We start from the raw sequence: 15,644 nt of genomic DNA on the forward strand, positions 1-15,644 counted from the left end.
CACTAGCTATCAAAACAATTATAGTTATGTTCGACGGCAAAAAGCTAATTTCAAAGTGCATTTTGTCGCTAAATGGGCCCACATCCCACAATGTTTCAGGAAGCATTCCCTCAAATTCTCCTCCCCTGCTTTCAATTTGTATTAAGAGTGGAAAAGACCATCCCCTAATTCTCCCCATGTATTGCATAGAAAAAAATAAAAAATAAAAAATAAAAAACCAAGTTCTTGCCTTTATCTTCAACCCATCGACAAAATCTCTAATCCCCAACAATTGAAAGCCACTGCCAACTTCAGATTGCTCACAACTTAATGCAAGAGAAAATCAAGAATCAGATTTAAAGATTATTTCTTGAATAAGATCAGCCAAAGAATGAAAAAAAATCATACAAAATATTTGAAGATTATTTATAGAATAATATGCTTTACTTTCTGTACAAGACTTTTACTTTGTCTCCAAGTTTTTTCGTTATGTTTTGTATTTTTATTTCTTTCTTTTTCTCCAAGTAATATGCTTGGAAAATACTCAAACTTTTCCTATATAAAGGCATGTCTATGTAATTTTGGAATCAAATTTTGAAGTATTACTTAAACTTTAAAGACTTTTAGAGTTATTTCTCTGTTTGCTTATTTGGGGCAATTAGGGGTTTTCTCTTCTCTATTTGTTATTTTTTCTCTTCCTGAATTTTCTTTTCTATCTTTAATTCATAGTTTCTGCTGGTATCATACGCTGTCAAAACAATTTTAGCTCTGTCTCACGTCAGTTGGTATCAAAGCTTAGCGTCTTCTTGGGGTGAATTTTCATCAGTTTTCATGATTGGTAGTCGTGGTCGTGGTTAGCGTGAAAAGGCTCCGAATGGGAAAGTCTTCTACCATGAATGCAGTGTACAATACGTGATAATTGAAGACTTGCAGAGGCAAGTTGCAGAGTTAACCCATTGTCTAGCGATGCAAAGCATAGAGATGTGTCGTGATATTGAGGATCGTGATTCAGAATTCAAATTCGAGAACCCGTATCACAATCCTGTTCTAGTTCGGGAACAACGTGGTTAGGATGAAGAGTTTCAACATGAAGAAGACGTTGAAGATTTTTCTCAATGTTTTGTAGATTGGAATTCTTCACCAACTTATGAAACATATATCAATGATGAAAATCTTATAGTGGTAAGTTTTTTATCATATGGTCAAGAGGTTGAACAAAAATCGTGCTCGAATTGATTATTAAATGAGTTATTCGTGAACACGAAATTAAACTCGATTATTAAACGATAGAAAATCTTATAAACTCGGCTCGACTCGATTAATGCTCATAGACCTGCTCGTATAAGGATCGACTCGTGTATATATAATAAAAATAAGTCATATATTAATTTGTTAATATATAACTTATTTTTATAATATAGTATATTAATAAACAATATACTAAGGATTTGATAATGTTTTAAATGATTTACGCACATTAATTTGTGTTATTATCAAACCTCCATTAACATTTTTGCCAAAGAACTTGTGTAAATAATGTCAGGAGAAAAAATTAACTTAATTTTTTGGAGTAATTACCTTTTCCACCCATGAACTAATGGCCTGTGTCATTTTGCCCCCACGAACTACCACTTCGACCAAAAAAGATATCAAACTGCCATCTTTATATACTTTGCCCCATTCCGTCAGTTTAATTCATGCAAAGACTTAAATGTTTTAACTCAATTTCAAAAATTACCTAAATATCCTCAAAAAAAAAAAAAAAAAAACAGAAGGAAAAGGGGGTAGTGGCAGCCACCCCCTAAGGTGGCCGGGTGGCCTGTGAGCCACCCCCAGAGGTAGCTCGCGGCCCACCCCGGCCTAAGGGGTGGCCGCACGGCCACCCGGCCACCTCAAGGGTGGCTGCCACCACCCTTTTTCCTTCAGTTTTTTTTTTTTTTTTAATATATTAGTTTTAATATTTTTTATTAATTACTGTAGAGGGCATTTTGGTCTTTAAATCGAACTTAACGGTAAAAAATGGCATATTCCATCCAAGTTAACGGGATTCCCTAACGGAAGGGAGCAAAATATGTAAATATAGTAGTTTGATGCCCTTTTTTGGTCAAAGTAGTAGTTCGTGGGGGCAAAATGACACAGGCCGGTAGTTCATGGGGAAAAAAGGTAATTACCCCTAATTTTTTTTTAGTGTTTACAAATTTTTATTTCAAATTATTTGAAGTTGCAGATTAAAGCAAACATTTGATCACGATTCCTGAAGTTGTTGGTTTAACCTTGTTTTAAAGTTAAACAAGATTGTCTTGTTAAAGAAGGTGTTGAGCCAATGTAGTATTGAATGGAGTTGCTGGTTGAACCAAAAAATATTCAGGCTCATGCCGAGCTCAAGCTCGAGCTTGATACCAAAACAAACAAGCTAATCCTAAACAACCAATACCACTCAAGTTCGGCTCGTTTACACCCTGGATAGACAAATACAACATGTTTATTTCGTGAATGTTATATGTATATAACAGACACCACATTTTTTATTAAAAATCTTCAAGCTTGAATTAGAAAAACAAGAAAAATAAAATAAAAAAATAAAGAAGAAGAAAAGAAAAATGTAGATGAGAATTGTATTATAAGGGTGTTTGAAAAAAGAAAAATGTTATTTCATATTCTACAGTACATCTCTTATCTATCTCAATTCATCTTTTTTAAAAACCAAATAATCAAATCTGTAAGTCTTACGAATCCAATAGTTGCTTTGAACAAAAGATGGATGAGAGATGTACTACAGAATATGATTCTATTCACCAACGTTAGGAGTGTAAATTCAGACAAATGTTTTACCACTACTAGCAAAAATCGTTATCTACATATGCGGATGCGGTTATCCAAATGCCCTTTATAGATAATATATATTATATTTAATAAACTGACCAAAACGACATTATTTTGGTGTTTAATACTAAAATGACGTCGTTTTGGATTAAGTATAGATTATGTTTACATTAGTTTGGTTGACAGTGTTACTTTCACATATAACGTACATTTGAGCGAAAAAAACAAAAGTAATGTAAAATCAATATACTTTCAAAAGATTAGAACTTTAAAAAAAAAAAAAAATTAAAAGAAGCCCGAAACACTAAAAATCAACCTAAACTATTTTTAAAATGGTTTAAAATATGTCCTAACAGATACTCGAAGAAGACTCAAAAGACTAAAATAGGCCTACTACTTAATATGCGGATAGTAGTTATTAAAATTATGTTGCGGATGCGAATATCTCAAAGCAATATCCGCATTTTGCGATTGCAGATATTGTACAGAATCGCATCCCATGTACACTTCTAACCAACGTACATTATACCAAACAAAGCAATACATATTCAATATTTTATTCAAATATTATAACCAAACTAAAAAAATATGAATACCTATTCTATTAAAATAATCATTATCAATACCAAACACGCCTTTAAGCTTTTAATTTTCAGTTTTGCCTAGGACCGTACCCTATATGGTATTATTAATGCAATAAAATTTAACCACCTCGTTGAATATGAATAGACATGGTCCCTCCATGCTTAAAATAACAAAATATTAATTCGCACCTCAAAAAACAAAAACAAAATATTAATTCGACAAGACATGTACGAGAATAGGCATTAAAAAATAAAAAAAAAAAAAAATAAATGGCTTCACAAAAGAGGACCATCTAGCTATTAATTGTACAATTCACATACGGACAAGAGTGGACCACCTAATTCTAAAAAAAAAATGCTAGACCCCAAAACTTTTTTCCAAATGATCTGGAACCACATTAGTTTAAGAAAAAAAAAAAAAAAGTAATAAACCTAGATATTTCATGAACGGACCAGACCATTAATTTGAAAAAAAAAAATTTGAGAAAAAAATTTAGGGTCGATAGAATTTCTCGTTGGTTAACAGTTTTGCCTGTTTTAGAGCAGTCCACTAGCTAGACTATTTTTCATTTGTTTCTTAATTAATTGTTTTTTTTGAAGTTATTAAATTTAAATACGTTTACGAAACACTGAACGAGTACCTGAAATTGAGGTTGAACTAGGCTAACAATTCGTGTTAGATGGACTCACGGTTCAACCCGTTAAGAGTTAATATTGACACAAGACCCATTTAATTACGAAAAATGCTGCCAACCCCAAAAAAAATTAAATAAGACTAGCAGTAAGAGAAGTTTCAATTTGCAATGGGTGTCAGAACTGAGAATGGGATGATCATTGGAAAGAACACCCAATAAAAGCATCTAATTAATTAGATATGTACACACTCCAGACCAGACAAGACTAGAAAAATAAAACAGCAACGGCGTTCACACCCAACCCTAGCGCAAGTTCAAACCTCAAGAATATCAACCACATGCAGTTGACTTGTAGTGAAACTCATCAATAGTGGAGTATATCAAACCCTCCTCCTCAAGAGCCCTAATTGATTACCTGGAATAGAAAACAACAGAAATATATATATATATATATATATTTGTGTCTTACATATATATTCATCCAATAAGTGACACACACTGAATGTAAGAGGGGGAGAGAGATTACATAATCTTATCCACAGGAAGTATATATATATTTGTGTGTTACATATATATTCATCCAATAAGTGACACACACTGAATGTAAGAGGGGGAGAGAGATTACATAATCTTATCCACAGGAAGTTTTAGCTGCCGTGAAAGTTCATCCGTGTATCCCCTTTTCCTGTCCACTACATTCAACAACAAAAAACTTCAAGCATAATTGGCAATAAGGTATAACCAAGAAAAAGTAACATATTTATTACATTCCTTTCACACCGGTTCCCGTAACGTGTTTTAAGTGACTTTTTATATTAACCACTTAAAATACATCATATATGATAAATGAATGTGAAACGTAACATTACTCAAAGGAGAATAATGAGAATCAAACATTATCGGTAAACATAAAAGTTACACGAGTACAAAAGTAACTCTAGTAGAACAAGAGGTTAAAATCATGCCACATAGCCTTTAGGAAGATGGGAGAGAGATGTGGGGTTGGTGTATAACATTACTCATTAAAAAAAATATATATGTGCTAGCTGCAGGGAGAAAATCTTTTTCCCAAAAAAAAAAAAAAAAAAAAAAAAAAAAAAAAAAAAAAAAATAGCTAATATACTAACGTTATAATGCAAAGCGAGATAAATCATAAAACCCCATAGCAAACAAGTATATTTCGAATAGGCGAAACCACTTTGCCTGGAATAGATATAGTACTGCACTAAGCCATCACTAAGCCATCTTATGTAAAATCAGGCAACAAAGCAGAGAAAAATAGGATAGAAGAAAAGCTGCATATTTTGATCACTCACATGCTTGAAGGCTGCTGCAGATAGTCAAGGACCAATTGATCACAGCTCTTGAGCCCATCACTGCTAAATTGCCCAGATAACTACAGAATAGAAAATTAAAATCTTATTCCAAACAATACACATAGAGAAAAAAAAAAAAAAAAACGTTAAAAAAGATCTGCAAGTCATATCATACTTGACTAGATGGGGCTGTCTGATATCCACTTGATTCATTCTTCACAGGAATGCTCAAGGATATATCCCCTGACTGAGGCTGGGTCGGGGTAACTCCTTGCAACTTCAGCCAAAACACAATATACACAATAAATAAAGAAACACAACATATATACATCATACATATATCTTTAAGAGAATGAATGAATATCTATAGTATTACAAATCACTCCCTCAATTTTGGTGTGCCCCAAGTTGAAGCCACTTCAAATAATCATTTTACCGTACAAATACCCAAATTCCAAGTAAAATGTTATGATTTAACCAAATCAATATCCAATAATGTTTAGGGCTTCTGGATGAATGGTTTGACCCTTAACAATTGGTATCAAAGAAGGCATTACGTCACGGGTTCAAGCCATGGAGAAGGCAACCTATAGGCTAGATTAAAATATCTTGATATTATGTATAGGCATAGTATTAAGTCATTGAATACTGATAGGTGAATAAAGCCGCCAACAATGAAAGCTATCATCAAGTCAGGCCAATAGAGAGGGCCGTGGTGAACATCGAATTCAGAAATGTAGTAAAATGTTATAATCATAGAGGTTAAGAGCATTCACATGAAGCTCTTTACTTTTGGCTTTTCTCTAAAATTTTAAAACAAAACATAGACATTTAACAAACTCTGTACTCAATTTTAAATTTAACTCCATGCTTTCATGCTCTTCAAATATAAAGAGCCAAAAAGCTAAAAGTTATTTATTTTTTAATGTTCTTTCTCTTTCATACTTCTTTCCTCTGAGCCAAGGTAAATTTTTAATGCAGAGAGCTTAAAAGTTGGTTTCATCAATAAAATAGAATATTTAATTAAAGTAGAAAAATATTTAGAAAGTTTGATGTTTAGTGATTTTAAAAAGTGGTTAGCTAAATCAATAAAAGTACATTGCTAGACTTAAATTTAGAGAAATTTTGAAGAGCTCATTGGGAATACTCTAACGGTTTAACCAAATCCGTATCCAACAATCCTAGAGCTTTTGAACTAATGGTTAGACTCTAAACAACAGAGCTCTATTTAAATTTTGCGTGTATATTCAAGGAGAAGGTCCACAAAAAAAAAAAAAAATAGTTGGATGGAACGCCAAACTCCAACCCCAAACCAAGCGAACTCTAATCAAATCAATTGCAACCGTTCTTCCCATTTATCAAATGTCCGCTTAACTCCTTCAAATCACTTCATAGCTCCTCAAATGCTATGATGAGAACTTTTGGAGAGAATTCAGCAAAGATAAGAGCAAATTATACCCCAAAAGCCTAGCATTCTATCTATACTCTAAAGGAAACAAGCAGCCTTCCAATCAAAAGAACGCACAATACCTTTAACTACTCAAGAAAAATGCTAGTCACATTTATGTTATCACTCCAAAAAGATTAGTCAAGTTGCAATTGGAGCTCTCTATAATCACTTTTAAAGCTCATCCTCAAAGGAACAAATGTGAGACTTAACATTCATTAACACCTTTATAATCCATCCACTCAATGTGAGTAATTCATATTCTCACTGCAGGACTAACTTTCTAGGATGATACAATCTCCCACATTCAAATCCCTAACATCCTCGTCAAAGGCAATTTCATGCAATGCTTTAGCACCACATGCTGTTACTAGGTTGTTTTAATACCATTTATAACTAAAAAAACTAGTCAAGTAACTAAAAAAAACTAGTCAAGTAATTGGAAAACTAGTCAAGTAATTGGAGCTCCCTAGAATTACTTATAAAACTCAATTTCATATAATATGGACTTAGCACCTATGAATACATTTATAATCTACCTACTTAATGTGAACAATTCATCTTCCTAATATAAGACTAACTTTCTCGAGTGATACAATATCAACAAGGCACAAATTGAAAAATTAATTGGCATGGAAAAGCCAACAAACCTCTAATCACATATGCATCTAAGCGGTAGAAGGAAAATACCACAAGAACTCCCATTTTACAAAAACCCAATTGACTAGAAGTGCATCATGGATTTGAATGGGCAATCAAAAAACCAAGAATCTTTTGGCAAAAAGTTGTTAATACATGATTAGTAATGGTATATCTGCTAATTTTTGAGATGACTCTTGGATCCCAAAGATCTCAAACCTTGACCCAAGAAAGAAGACAACCTAAAAGACCATCCACTGGGTAGTGTTAGTGTAGACTCTACTCCTAGACAACTCAGCATTACTGAGTCACAAGCCAAGCCAGGAGATGCTGCCACAATACCTCAACGTGGCAGTGAAGGAGAGTCCAAGCCAGGAGACACAGCCACGTGTGTGCAAGCCAACATGGTAATCCATCCGCATCCCAACAATCATGCAATCACATATTATGATGTATCAATCTGTGATTGCCTAGCTGTTTCACAAGCCAAAAAGGAAACACAAGCTCATGATGTGCATGCAGATCACAGCTCAAGATTGCGCAGCTGCTGCTCCCATGCAGAAAAGGAAAATCAAAGGCTGTCATAACTCCTCCATATGCAGCTAAAGAAAAGTCCAGGAGCAGAAAGCCGTGACCATCACGAATTTGATTCTTAAGGAAATATATACTCAACTTGTATAGAAGACAATAATGTCAATCAAATTTTCTCTGTAATCAAGTTATTTACTTTCCTTGTTTATCAGGCAAGACCTTTGTATATAAGGACCTATGTACAATGTTAATGTCATCGAGCAGTAAACTGTTTTCTATACTTGTTTTTCAATCTTTTCAGGTAGTAGACTTAATAAAATCTAATCCAAGACAGTGGGACGAAAAAAAAATCAGGCAACATTTCAATAGAGAATCAACCAAAAGCATCCTCAACATTCACTTTTCTAAAGACACTCTAATCTGATTTCCGAAGAAGAAAAAAATACCTTTACAGTTAAATTTGCCTACAAGTTAGATTAACAAAATTTATTTGCTTCCCATAGCCCCTTGGAGAACAATTATTGGAAAGCCTTCTAGATAGCCAAAATCCAAGACAAACTGAAGCTATTTATGTGAAAAATCTCATGGAAAATTCATCCTGTCGTATCCAAGTTAACCAGCTTCATTCCCTTCTCGGATAAGGATGTGATCACTTGCCCCCTTTGCAATTTTAAAATTGAAACTCATGAGCACCCCTTCCCAAACTATCACTTCTCCCAGGTCCTGTAATGTGAATACTATTGGCCTCAAATATTCAGCATTTCACTGCTAACCCAATCTTAAATTAGAGCAGGATAATTCTTAACCCTACTCCATCTTTAAAAATTAGTCCCGATGAAACTCACTCTTTTCTCTTGTTTGGAGCTATTGTTATGAACATGATTTGACTTAATCGGACAAAATACTCATGAACAAGCCTTCTTAAACATCCTCCAGCTGCTAGCCTAATAGAGAGCATCGTGAAGTTAGGACAGCAACCTCTCATGTTCCTCTTCTTTGCCAAAAAAAAATACAAATTTTATTTGAGTCTATTTCAGGTTAAGACTCAAAATCACACATTCTATAAAATTAAGGGGATAGAGTGAAGTAACTATTCCTATCACCTTTTATGGATAGTGAAACAACTGAATCACCAATAAAGAATAATGTATGAGCAAGTGCATGATGCATACAACCACAAGTGGCATCAATTAGAGCACAACTACCAGTACCTGTGATTTAGATTGCAAGTGGTTATGTATGCAATCGATAAAATGGAAGGCAACCTCATCAAAGTTTGTCACAGGCCTGAAAGACAACAAAATTCATGAGATGGTTAATCTATCTACTTCCAAAAAAAAAAAAAAATTGCACATACTAGAGAGAAGTATATTACGTTGAAGCTGATCAATTTTTCAAACTTAGATTCATCTCAACTAATCTCATCAAGTTGTGAATCATATGTTAGTCAAATTACAAAAACCATGTTCTCGTCTATATGAGAAAAAAGAAAGTTCATAGTAGAAAGCACCAAACGTGTCCTTCAAAAGCTTAACCAAAAATTAAAAAAGAAATCAAGCTAAACAACTGTCATTAAAATTCAAAGAATAAAGTGAAATTCCTCAAATCCATTAAAGAATTGACAGTTAAACTTCTCCGGGAAGATCAAAATTTTGGATTTCTATGAAATCTACGAGGAAATCAATATTTCAAAATTTCATTTGAGGAAAAAATATATCTGATCCCAAAGACTATTGAACTTCTTTTAAAAGAAACTTAAACTTTTAATAACACAAGGCTATCATCATTAGCCACAAGAAGTTTTTGAAATAATCCCCTCTAAATTTATGTCAGCAATTGGATTTATAAACATGAATAGAAAACATAAGCCTATGAAGACCTTCTAGCCATGTGTAGTCATGACAAAATATCACATGTAATTCAAGCAATGGTCTTGTCTAAACCTACATGGTAGGTAGATGGCTCTAATTTCTGTGATTCATCGATGAGTGGGGAAGGCCTATATCTCTGGCTTTTTAGTCCCAGTTCGGTAAATAGATTTTTACCTAAGTTATCTTGAATTACATGCGATATCACCTGTCATGTTTTTAAAAAAAATATGCCTATGAAGACCCCCAAGCCATGAAGACCCTCAAAAGCAATAAGCTAACTCTAAAGGTAACTTAGGTACTTACTTAAAAAAAAAATCCTTACTCCTTCCTTGGCAATGTGCGACAAATGATTGAGATTGATCTCAACACTAAAAACACTCTTAGTAGCTTCCTTAAACCCCCTTCTCTTCCCTAAATGTAGCGAAACTCCCAAAAAAAATAACCTCCAATAGCTTCCCTAAAGGTTCCCTAAACTAACTTTGAGCTACAATGCTACATCTCAAATTCCCAAACTTTTAGTCTTTATGCTTGCTTCTCTACTGACGCCACTTCCCACACTGACCAAAAGAAAAGAATGAATATTTCATTTTTCAAGTCTATAACAACAGTTTCTGCAAAGGTTTGTAATATAGATAGAATACAAACAGTTTTTTTCCTTGTTCCCCTTTAAACACGCTTTTTTTTTGGTAAGTACATATAAAGATACAAGCGGTAGATAATGCATATATAGCTTTTGATTAAATGGATCAACCGACTCAAACTGGTATAACTTGTCACTAGATCCAAGGGACGAAGATTATGCAGCACATTACCAGACAGAACAAGAACAAGATATACAGCAAACATTTGAGAATAAACGTCCTTTCACACATGACCTAATTGATCAGATACGAAATTTTTTTTATAACAATACCTGACAGAGAAGGCAACTAATTGCTTGACACCTTTAAAGCTCTTCAAGTGTCCATTAACACGAACATACATTCCATCTCTGTTGCATGATAAATCATAGAAAATCATCAAAACTTCTTGCCATTATGGTGCCTCTACAACAACCACAATAAGACCGAAAACTTACAGTATTTTCTCCATTTCTATTGTGTCAAAATTCTCATTCATCCTATTAAAAATTGAACATAGATTAAGACTGGTTTTTCACAATTTAGAGTGGACTTGGTATTAAGAATAGTATCAACTAAAGAAAGAAAATATAAGGTAATAAAAGTATCTTTTGGTTTATATTTCAAAGTGCTCCTCTAGTTTCTGCAGTCAAAACTGCATTGATGTAAAATCTAAGAAGCCAAAAAGCAAACTTTACAAATTATGACTTTAGAACATAATAATATTTCTTGTATTCACACAATTTATTATTTTAGTATATTAAATTAAATATTTTATCTTCTTTGGTTAGGGTATAATCTAGACGAGAGCATCTACTATGAGGTGATCAGTGACTCGGAGAGGAATTTGGTGCTCCCGAGAGGGAAAAAGATTGTGTTGCAGTACAATGCTGCAACACAGTCCGTAGGACGAGCCTGTAATCATTTTAGGTGTGCTACAGGAATGCTTGTGAGGAGCGGGTCCCACATACATATGCGGGACAGATGGGCGAGGGTAGATAAGCAGATTAAGAAGGCTATATGGGACACGCTGATGGTATGTTTATGAAAGATGTTTCAATACACATTGGTATTGAAACTAATTTATTTATTTATTTTTAAAAACTTAGGGTTATGTTTTTGTTGAACTTATAAAATTAATGTTTAAATTGCATGTGCAGAAGGAGTTTTATCTCCCCGTATCTGTAGATTAGCACAAGGCACAACATGAGGCGTGGGCTGATATTGGACGTAGGCACTGTTCGTGGAAGCATTCATTTAAAAAAGAGCTACATATTCGAGACAGTGACATGCCCAAAAGTATACATGCAAGAGTGCCGGACAAAGTATTTGAGAAGTATGACAAAACAGATGTGGAGCACCGGCTGAGGGATTTGTGTACTGAGCGAAAAAAGGGTATGTAGGTCTTTAATTGTATTACTATTATGTGTATTTTCAATATATATATATATATATATATATATAATTTTATGTCTCATTTAAGCATGTCAATGCTTAAATATTACAAAATGTTCACTGCGTAGGCGACCTATGAACGAATGAAGCGGATGCGGGAGCAGAACGACCTCCCCCATTGCTTGGGATCCAAAAGCTATGCCAGATTTAATCATAATGAGGTATGAACAAATACATGTAGATGTTATAATATTTGTATCTAATTGTTTTTTTTACACTAAATTAATATTACTGTTTGTTATTTATTTCATTTGGATGGTGACAGGCAACTACTTATGGCACGGCCCCCACTCGAGCGGAGTCATTCGTGAAGACGCACACTAGGAAGGACGGGACTCACCCGAACGAACGTACACTGGTCCTATGCGTATGCTACAAATTGTGTTATTTTACTAATATTTCTAAGTAATGTGTGTAATAAAGTATATATTGACTACATGTGTATTTTATATTGACGACATACAGGAGAGAATGACACAGAGTTTATCGAGTGATTATGCCGCTACTCAGAGTGTGTCAGAAGACACGGTGCGTTGGACACCGAACGACGCGTACGAACAGGCATTGAGGAGGCCTAAATACGCGGGGAGGGTTCGGCAGGTTGGGCAGAACGTTACTCCCATACGGAGGACGTGTTTCTCATTTTGGGCTAGATCACAGGGAGGACAATCTCAGTGTACATCTCGGGGCTGCTTCATGCATGAGGGTAGGATTGCAACAATGGAGACATTGCTACAGGCTCAGACCGAGAGGGATGACGCCTTGGAGCAGCACATGTGACACCTCGAGGCTGTGTTCACCTCCGTTGGAGTATCACATGCGAGCTTTGGTGCTCAGCAGTCTCCACCTCACTACAAGAAATTTGCTTATTTGCGTCAACACCAAGTGGACGCTAAAAGCCCGACTATGATAATACTCAGCCTATCATTAGCGTCGACTGAAGGGTCGACGCTAATAATAGACTTTTAGCGTCGACATATGATGTATGGGGTCGACCCTAAAACTTATACCACATATGGCATGAGTTGACGCTAATGATAGACTATTAGCGTCGACATCTACGTCGACGCTAATAGTCTATTATTAGCGTCGACTTTTTGTGGATGCTGATACACTAAAAAAAAATTAAAAAAAAAAAAAGGTCATTAGCGTCAACTGAGTCAACGCTAATGCTCTAAAAAAAATTTTAAAAAAATAAAAATTAATAGGTCATTAGTGTCCACTGTGTTGACGCTAATGACCTAAAAATAAAAATAAAAAATAAAAAATTTCATGGGCCATTAGCATCGACTAAGTCGACGCTAATACCCTAAAAAATTAAAAAAAAAAATTATATATATATTTTTTTAATACGCCATTAGTAATTTATACACATTTCGTAATTTATATACAAGAAAGAAAAGGATAAAACATACAAATAGATGGGAAACTTAATACAATTCTAACTTTTTACATATTACAAACAGGCTGAAAAGATGAAATTTGGAATTTGAAATGAACAGAAAAATGTCTAAGTTGATTATACTGCTTACATTTTGATATAAAACAAATGCATAGAGGTGTTACATCAAAGTTATTATATAAAAGGCCCGTAAATTTTTGCATGAAGAGACCTGGACAGGAAAAAAATGAACTTCATCGTAATACTCAAAAGCAAAGCATTCAATTTTTTTTTTTTTAATAATAAAGGTATTGTCTATTTATACATTCTTTGCTAGGCAAGAGGCTTCCAGGACTGCCTCATTGAAATCCATTAACAGCAACATCAACTTCATACAAAAATTTATGCATAATGCAACTGTCATTATTTATTTTAAGATCTGTGCTCTGAATATTTATAACATAGTATTTCCTTTGGAAGTTAAGACAGATTATGGCATTCATGGGAGACAGGACTACTTGACTGCTGAATCAAAGTTACCCCACTTTGTATAGGCTACAAGTAGTAGAACAATTAAAGAAAAATATATCTATGATTTCCATTGGGTTTATAATCTAATTAATTCAATAGCATATAGATGTTACTCTGCATATTAAATGCAAGAACAGTTTCCCACCAAATATTTCTATGCTACATTGTCACCGGCTAAAATGAAAGATTGGGCACAAAGAAAAGAAAACACGCATTCTAAAAGCTTTAATCTTGTCAACCAGTACTTGCTCATTTCAAGTTCCCACATAAGAAACCACAATGCAAACCTAAGATTCTACTGTCTGCCATTGTACACTTCTTTTGCCATTCATCTTGAAAATATGAAATTCCCCTTTAATGCACCATGTAGATTTCAAGAAGCCATGCAATATCTAAACTTCTGATGGATAAAACTTGCCTGATCCAAAACATTTTAGTGAGATGGTATCAGCATCCGCAGAAAAAACCAGCCTTCCATTCTACATAAATACCACTGAAGCACATTATGGGTAAGGCCCTCTATCCTGTATGCAAGGGTCAATTTAAGTAAATCATCTTTTCACTGTCAAGAAATGCAGAAACGAAACAATTATGGAAATTAATGTGATTGAACCTCAATTCTGGCCTCCTTTCAAAAACAATTGAGAAAGCACGTAGGATGGACATATCTTCATCAAATTCCTGTCTTATTTCATCTGTTTGCATTCATGAAAAAAAAAAAAAAACAAGTAAATGAATGTCCGTCATTAGACAAAATACCACTTGAAGCTCAATTACTAGAAGCACAAGATCCAATTTGAGTGCATTTACAGCAATTGCATTTGACTTTGACAATGTTATCTAGGAACAAAACTAAGAAACTAAAATCGAATAATTAACAATAAAAGATCACTTGCCTCCGAAATGCTCTCAAATACTTCACCAATTTTAGTGACTAACTCTGGAGGCACGTGATTCCCTTCGATATCAAAGAGAGCATAGCTGCAAAGAAGAAAGAAAATATGAAATCAAAACAATTATCCATTCAGAGCTCCAAATTTAGAGATTGAAAGAAAAATTACTTCAGAGTGTAGAAATTCCAGTTACTGGAAGAAATGTCACAAAATAGAAACGAAGCTTAAACTCTCGATGTTACAATGCAATCCATACAAGGAGAAAATCTTATGAAGTGAAATTACTGCTATTTTTATAGGAAGACACAACACAATAACATAAAATAATACTTAGGAACTTTTAACCAGTGACAACATAATCAACTAAATTTTACAAAGCTTTACTTCAATATTATGGCTTTTCAACCACCATTATGGTACAACTACCAGAGTTTAAGCAATTTAAAAGAAAACCCTGCGAGAAGCACAATCATTAAGTTCAGCAAGAGTTGGAGAGAGGGAACCTACAAGATATGGAAGCCACAAACATGAAGGAAAAGATAAAAAAAAAAAATGTATCAACAATTTTACCACAATCACTCGAACGGTACATTTGAATGAGTTATTTGTCTTTCATTAAAATTCAGTGTATCAATAAAACCTTACTAGAACCACAGTAACATTAGGAAATAGTCTTCTTCTTTTTTAAGTCTTAATATAGCTAAGAGGATCCAATCCCTATTTTCAAATGGATCCCTTTTAACAAATTCAAACTTTTTACATTTTACATATAACAAACACGCTGAAAAGATGAAATTTGGAATTAGAAATGAAAGGAAATCATGCAAGTTGGCAGAATTAAGAGAAGTTTTAGCACATCAAAAGCAACAAAGTACCACCTACTCACCTTTCCAAATCATAATCATACAGCACAGAGTTATCCTCATTAGTACGGTATAA

At 34.0% G+C, this 15,644-nt stretch overlaps 1 pseudogene; it reads right to left on the reverse strand.

Moving 5' to 3' along the window:
- Window positions 1-4,190: 4,190 nt before the first annotated feature.
- On the reverse strand, window positions 4,191-14,509 carry LOC133871778 (replication protein A 32 kDa subunit A-like; annotated as a pseudogene).
- Window positions 14,510-15,644: the final 1,135 nt, after the last annotated feature.

The sequence above is a fragment of the Alnus glutinosa genome, chromosome 6 (genome assembly GCF_958979055.1).
Source record: "Alnus glutinosa chromosome 6, dhAlnGlut1.1, whole genome shotgun sequence".
Classification (NCBI taxonomy): domain Eukaryota; kingdom Viridiplantae; phylum Streptophyta; class Magnoliopsida; order Fagales; family Betulaceae; genus Alnus; species Alnus glutinosa.